Raw genomic sequence first — 7,837 nt, forward strand, 5'->3', positions numbered from 1 at the left:
TGACAAGTCCAGCCAGGTTCGTCTTCTCCTCAGCCATTTCTAGAAGTGCTACTACGAAGGACTATTTGCTTACTGTGATATGAAGTTCCACCAAAACTTTTCTGGGATTCAAAGGGAAATTTGCTTGAAGAAAACCAGGAGAACAAGCTCCAAGGCTTGGCTGTGAGGAGCACATTAAAGTGGGAATTCATTTTACGTTTTTAGAATTTATAACTAAAACAAAATGATGTAAAATAATCATACTGTAGGCAGCCATATCTTTTTCAAGACGTTATGTAACGACAAATGTCACAATGCTTTTCTCGTGAACAGTTTCAGCACTCGGTTACTGAATGAGAAAAAATAGTATATAAATTTAGAATTAAAAACTTCACTCTAAAATAGCTAAAAGCTGTAATCTTGGGTTTGCATGAAGCCTGTATTAGTGTTTTCTGACTTTTTCAGTATTTAACTTTGAAAATGTAGTGGTTAGAAAAGAAAGTATGAAAGTATTGTGAATGTGACTAGTTCATTGTGCCCTTTATTTTTATAGAACCCAGATAACAGGCGGTGATGATGTCCCACAGGTTTTGATACAGTAAAGTATGAGATTTAGGCAAAATTATTTCTCTGGAGTTTTTACGGGTTTTTTTCGTGGTTTTGGTTAAGTGAAATCATATAAAATTTTGTTTAGTCTTTTTTGTTTTTTAATTTTAGTGTTTTATTAATTTTAGAAGAAATACATGTGCCCAAACATAGACAGGGTCATTTTAGAGCCCCTGGGGATCCCACCTGGCCTCTCTCTGCCAGTTCAGAGGCACGGGTCTCCTGTAGGTCCCACACCGTATCTGCCAGCCCTGCACAGATATCCTGGATACTCCAGGGTATTCCAGCAGGCGTTAGGTACCTTCTTTTAGGCATCTGACTTTCTCCTTCAGATAAATGCTGTAAAAGGTAGCATGCCTCTACAAATGCTTCACAAAATTAAAGATAGCACAGCTGTGAAGGTAATTCCACCTAAGGTGTTTTATTTAAGTTTAACAAGACATAGAGGCAGGAAAGTAATTTCGTATCTAACAGGTACGGAGTTATTGTGTTTAACGGGATGCTATCAAGAGTCTGTTTTGAATTACGGTGGCTGAGCCGAACCTGTGCGTGAGCTGGGAGCTGCTCTTGCCGAGGGTACGCACCACGAAAGGCCCTGGCCAGAAATTTGGGGCTTCTCATCAGGAAAGGAGCGGTCTGAGGTTCGGGACTGTTGGGAGTCTGGCAAAAGTAAGCTTAATTCCTCAGTTTTGGGCATGGTGCAGCAAACTAATTTCGCTGAAGAAAGCGGTAATTTCAGGTACCAGGGCACTCACAGGGAATTAGAGAAATACTTGCATTAATTTCATAGGCAATTAGAAACCTATGTTAATCAGGTCCATTTTTGATGGTCTACTGAATCAGAGGGAAGTTAAAAACCTTGAATATATTAGTTAGTGTAGTTATATATGAATTGTACAATGTGGGGTTAAGCGTTGCTGAATTTTCTTTTATAACAAGAACAATTCGTTGTATTTAATATATAAAAATATGTATTGTTTATGTATAAAATAAATATATAACTCATCTTAAAATAAAATTAAAGCAAGGTAGCAAATTCTAGATAAAATTAACAACAGGCATTAATTAGGATTGTATAGACAGAGAACACTTTCCCATGAGCTCTTTTAAATCAGTCACTAGCATTATGCTCAGTAGGAATTTGGACTACTTTTGCTGAAGTTTAAAAAATGAAATCATTACAGGAAAAAGGCATGATGTAGGGTGACTTACAAAGCAGTCATAAAATCTGATTTAGTAGTGTACAATATTAATTTTATAGTTTGCAAATGAAGCAGAAGAACTGTTTTCATGTACTCCTTTTTTTTTTTTTTTTTTTAATGTCTTTATCAATCTTTTTCAGGATGAACCCCCAAGGCATGGCTGCAATGGTTGTTTGAAACAAGAAACAGATACCCTCTTGGTGTCATTCATTTCACTGATCACTGGGAATCTGAGCCTGCACAAAGGTGGAGGAAGACTCCTACAGAGAACTGGGAACGGTTTGTCCCTTAAGAAGGGTATAATGGCATTTTTAATGTTTTTACCAAATACCAGGGCATGTGATAAAAGTTTATGGATCAGGAATTAATTGAAAGATTGTGAAATGGGAAAGAATGCGCATTGCGGGAAGCCTTGGAGAACTACAACCTAAGCACCCTGAAATTTGCGACCAAGCCCACAGAATATCTCTGGAGTTATTGGAACCATCTCAGATGACTGTTATTTTTGATATAATTTACCAGCCCCAGTAAGCTCCCCCAGCCAGATTGGGAAAAGACGTTCCTTTTATTAATGTTCGTCCAGGGAACTAAAGTGTATTCTGGGTAGTGAAACATCTAGTTTATGGAGTTAGCTACAGAGCTCAGATTTTTTTTTAAAAAAAGGCAGCATGAATTTGTACCTGGGAGGTGGTACATATTTTTAAAAATGCTGTTCAAAAGACTATGTGCTTATATCTAAAGTCTGTTATCTGCAACATCAAAGTTTACAGTTTTATATGTATGAAATAACACAACTGTATGATGAAACGTGAAATGTATAATTAAAATAATGTCTGTAAGTATAGAACTATGTAAATATTATCTAAATCATATGTGTAAGCATTAAGTAAACTATTTCATTTCTAGAGGTTACAGAAAACACTTCAAAATTTTATACAGTCCTTCCACCCCCCCCCTAATTTTTAATATAATTGCAGTTTTAGAGCTAATCTGTCTATTCATTTTTTAATATTTGCAGTCGCGTTAAATTTTACCGAGGAACAATTTAGTTTGGGGAAACGGTTACACTTTATCCCAACTGTGGTTTGTGTTGTTTGAACAAGAAGTCCCTGAGTATTTGTCCCAAATACCAGTATTTTTACTCCACTGGCAGCTGTGTATTTGTGGTCACCCTACAGCAATGTATGCAAAGAATGTACACAGTGGCAGTGCCTCTTCCAGAGAGTACCAGGAGGAAAACTGGATGTGGTCAACCCGCACATAATTTACTCTTCTTAGTGGAGGTCGCACGTAGACAGCACTTAAACGACACTTTTAGTTTCTGGATAAGATGAAGGTAAGGGATAGAAACCATTCAAAAGCCATTGCTTATGTTCCCTGAAATGGGCTGAAAAGAACAGCTCTTCTGAGACACAGCTTTATACTGAACATACGCAGAGCTGTGTCATTATTAATTCTGAAAATGTGTTTACAATGGTTAGGTAAAATATTTGGTTACTATTTAAATATTTTGATGTATTATAGCTCATACATGGATTTTAGATGTCTACTGCACTTAACAGTTCCAATTTAAATAACTGGTTTCGTTAAGATTTTTAGTGATACAAATTAATAACAAAAGGCAGTTAATACAGAGTGCAGTTATGAGACCAAAATACATGTGGTTTAAATTTAAAGAATTAAATGTTAGCATTTCCCTATAGAGAAAGGTTATTTGGGCAGTGGTGTACTGACATTATCACCACCCACGGAGAAGGGGACCTGTTGATCCTATTGGTTAAGCAGAAATTCAAAAAAGGAAAAAATGTAGGTCTACAGGGTTTGCTTGGTGTAAGTGAATCACACAGGAAAAATGCTGATACCCAGAGTCGTCGTAGTGACCTTCTTTGATGGTTAGAAAGAGAAATAAGCTCGCGATATTTTTGTCAAGTTAGAGGGTTTAGGTTGCTTGCTAGGTAAAATCGGTCTTGGTTATTAATATAGTGGAAAGTTAAATGATGACCATGGAAATATGATAATAAGTGCTCTTGTAAATTAGACAGGAATGATTTTCTGTGGCCATTAAGGATGGTAATCCAATGTGTTAACTGTTGGGCTGAAGGGCTACTAAGAAAATAAATGTGGCAAGAGGATAAAATAAAAGTATGTCTAAGTAGGTGTTTCTTCAAAGCTTCCTTCGGGAAGGTGTTTCTGGACACTACCATACTGCTTCTGACAAATCGTGTCTGTTAAGATAAAGGTAAGCAAACAGCATTCATTTAGCAGTAAATAGTGCTATCTGTACCTCTGGATTCCTGTTTTAGCAAACCTTTATAATAATTTTATTGGACCTAGCTAGAAACATATCTAGTAAAAATAACAATTACTAATTTGCCACTATTTAATGTTAGTTTAATCTGACAACTCTGGGATGGCTTTGCCTGTTATTCCTGGAAGAAACTACATAAAATTGGGTGGTTTTGAGTAGTTTTATCCAGACGTGGGACTGCACAGAAAAGTCAGGTCTCAACATCGCTGCACGTAGGGAAAGCTTGTCTCTGACCCTCACTCTGACAGCTCGAACATGGGCTGAGCTACACCCCGGGCTACCGGTACTCTGCACTTTGGCTTTTGAAATTTTCTGGGTGAGACATAGTTTCAACATGAAAAGTCAAAATATGGTGGTTTACAATCAGTTTTGCTTTGTTTGAAGCTAAAACTCAAAGCAAAACTCCCGGGGCATAGATCTGTATGAAGCAAAACATCAGAAAGTTAACACAAAAACACTGCAAACTGAACAAGCTAGTTTCACTCAGCTCTTGAAATAACCCCTTTTTGCAAGTTCACTTTTCAATTGCAGATGTGCGAGATGTCAAAAATGAGTTGGTTTCACTACCCCGTGGCACAGATGAATGCTGCAGCTGTAAAGCATCACCCTCCATCTGAGCAAGGGCTCCCTCTCTGTCTTGGCTGATACTTTAGATATCTGCCAAGGGACACAATTTTCTCAGCCCCAGGCTACTAACATTTACCTTTCGTTAATCTGTAAAACAGGGGATTTGGGGTAAGAGCCAAATCCCAGCCCGTATGTTTTTTATAGTTGTATCCAGCTCTGAACTCATTTCCCAAATCTCTAACAATGCTCTAAATGGCACCCAGTCCCAAAATGGCAGGAGTCACTTCAGCTCTGGGAGGTCACCTGAGGATTCATGTGTTTCAAGTTTTCTTGATTTTCTGGTATTTTCAGGACGCTGAACACCTGCTGGTGCGGGAGCTGCAGGTGCTCATGTCCCTGTGAAGGTCAGACCCCTCCTCCCAAGGCACTCTTATTTATGTGAAGCAACAAACAATCCTCTGCTCTGCTTTTGCTTTTTGCAAAAATTTAGTGCAACTGGCTTGAAACAAACCTATGAACTGCACTGAGACAGAGATACTTCTAGTTGGTGAGTGTGTCTGAGTGCAGACCGGTCAGGGCTCCTTTGTTTGCTGGGCAGCCGATCCCTTTTCTTTCCCCCCAAAATATTGAGGGACTGAACTCCTGAGCTTCAAAACTTATTACTGATGGAGAAGCAGGGCGTCAGCAGCAGTGAGGCTAAGTGAGTCAGCTTCTAGATGTAGATCTCAGACTTTGGCAACTTTGTCAAGAAGAACTAGAGTGATGTTCAGAATAATAAAAAAACCCCGAATATCAGACAATCGGTGATCTTGTGTGCATATAGTTTGCTTATTCATATGTCAAATTTTCGTGGTGAAATGGTACCTAGGTAAGTGCAGAGTGCAAGGGGAATGGTTGACTTTGAAGTTTTAAGGTTATCTTAAAATACAGCTCCCAGACTGAGTTACACGAGGATTACTGTGAGTGGAATTTACAATATAATGGCTCATCTCTGCACAAGAGTGAATTTTACGTAGTGTGAGCCTATGTTACTGAAAAATACCATTGGGCTGCTGGTGGGGCGCAAATATTATGTGGCTCTGAATCTCACTTGGTATTTTAAACCATGAGAGTTTCAGATTTGAGTCATAGTAACTTGTAAGTAGGGTATGTATATGCATATAGAGCACACAAGCTGTAAGCAAGGCTTCTGCCTTGGGGTTATTTTCTCCTCAAATTGCAGATTTGATTCTCTGTTATTGCAAATTGTTATAGCCTCAATGAAAAGTCAGAAGTCAGATTAGGTGCTTCCCAATTTTTAAAAGAAACACGAACTAGAAACCTTTACAGTCTTCTATTTTCTTCTCTGTTTGGCACTTTGATTTTCAGAAACCTTGGTCCAGGAAATCATGTTACACCTTTCTTACGCCTCTGCTTCTCCACAGTGCTTCCTGCATGGAGCTGGCATCAGAATTTGCCCAACCTCTAATTTACCCCATCAGAGCACTCAGCAGCATCTAATCTTTCATTAGAGGCAGAAACTTGGCTAGCGCTGCTCAAAGAGCACCTTTAACCCAAGATCTTCACTGGGGAACTCCTCTAGTCAGAGCAAGAGCTGGAGAAGACAGCACACGAGTGCCTGCTAGCAGCCCCAGAGGCATGTGTGGGAAAAACTTCTTTTTCTTCTCCTCTTTTTTTTAACTTTTAATTCAGCACTTTGACTTAAAACATGCATCTAGGCAAGCTATGCAAAGAGTGACTTGCTGAACAGAAGACTGTAAGGTAGGATTAGAGACTGTGCTTAAGAGAAACTCTGCTTCAGCCTAGAGAACAATCCCACCACAAAATAAAATTAACTTTAAAAGTAATGAGATTTTCCACTGTTAACTTAATAGCAGCAAACCACATGTTCTAAACAATGTTCTAATTTTTTTTTTTGTATAAGGACTCATTTTTAGTAACAAACCCCAGACTATTAGCCCTGCCATTTTTCCACTGCTGGAGGAAAACGTGGACTCTTGCTGAGTCGTACGGTGAGTATCTCAGATATTTGAATCTGCCACCAATAAAAGGGCCTCTAAAATGCTAGCGTAGAGGAACCAGTTCAAGGTAGAGGAAATGGAAAAATGGGAAAAAGAAGAAACATCTCTTTGGATCTTTAGCTCTGTTATTTTTTTAGATTATATTTCTTCTGGGCTCCCAAAATCTTCAGTAACAAACAAGTTTTCTTTTAAAAAGTATTAAGTTATCAAAACATTTGCCAGGTCCTAATATTAAATCCTAGCAGTCAGCAATGTTTAAGTTCAGCCATATCATTTTGCTGAGTAAGTCATGCTAAAACTTAAAGTTTTCCCCTCAAAATGATCTTTCCAAATGAGATTGATATTGTGAGAAAAAAAGAAAAAAGAGAAGGACGCCTTCATCATGAGGAATTATGGAATTAATTTTCTTTATACACTCTGTTTGCACAAGACATTTTTGTTAACTCTTAATAAAAATACCATTCAGCTGCTACTTTCATTGTTTTTATCCTGGGACCAATACAACATTGTCATTATTGGATATAAAGTGCTGTAAAAACAAATCTAATTTGTTAAGTTTATTTTGATAAGAAATAAATATAAAGGTAGTGCATAGTTTGTACAGTGCTGCTATCATAGGACTCCTGGGTATAATTTATATAAAGAAAATAAAAAAGCATACATAACTTTCTAGTTGATTTCCTTTAACAGGGCTAATTGAAAACAGTTTCTGTTATTTAAAAGTAATTTATTTTAAATATACTTTTTAAAACAAAGTTCTTATTGATATCCATTTTAAGTATAATATTATCTCAGTGTGGGATACAAGTAAAAGGTCAAATCTTGTAGGAGTATTTTCTGTATGACTCAGTTCTGATCATAGATAAACTTATCAGGGAAACCAAATTAGTTAACCTTTTCTGTACCAAAAGCTTGTTTTAGCAGGCCACGACGGTTTCTTTCACAAATACAGAACTTCAAAGCTCTTACTTTTGTTCTGAAACATGAAAAAGAGAGTGCTAATTTCCGTTTTCTCTATCTGATAAAAGGCAAAAGCTAGTGATTTTAATGTGAAATTAGACTTGTTGAGATTCAGTATATAGGCACGGTAAGCAATACGGTATTAATTTTCAGTCGAGAGCTGTTGTGCATAGTGGTACAGCAACAAGGAGATG

At 37.5% G+C, this 7,837-nt stretch overlaps 1 long non-coding RNA gene across 2 annotated transcripts in view; it reads left to right on the plus strand.

The window, feature by feature from the left end:
• LOC126045106 (uncharacterized) overlaps positions 1-6,670 on the plus strand; it is a 32,832-nt gene extending 26,162 nt beyond the window's left edge. For both annotated transcript variants that reach the window (XR_007507910.1, XR_007507909.1), the window contains exon 4: positions 1,928-6,670. This is a non-coding gene — a long non-coding RNA (uncharacterized LOC126045106). The remainder of the gene's footprint in view (positions 1-1,927) is intronic.
• The last annotated feature ends 1,167 nt before the right edge of the window (positions 6,671-7,837 follow it).

Source organism: Accipiter gentilis, chromosome 13 (genome assembly GCF_929443795.1).
Source record: "Accipiter gentilis chromosome 13, bAccGen1.1, whole genome shotgun sequence".
NCBI classification, from domain to species: domain Eukaryota; kingdom Metazoa; phylum Chordata; class Aves; order Accipitriformes; family Accipitridae; genus Astur; species Astur gentilis.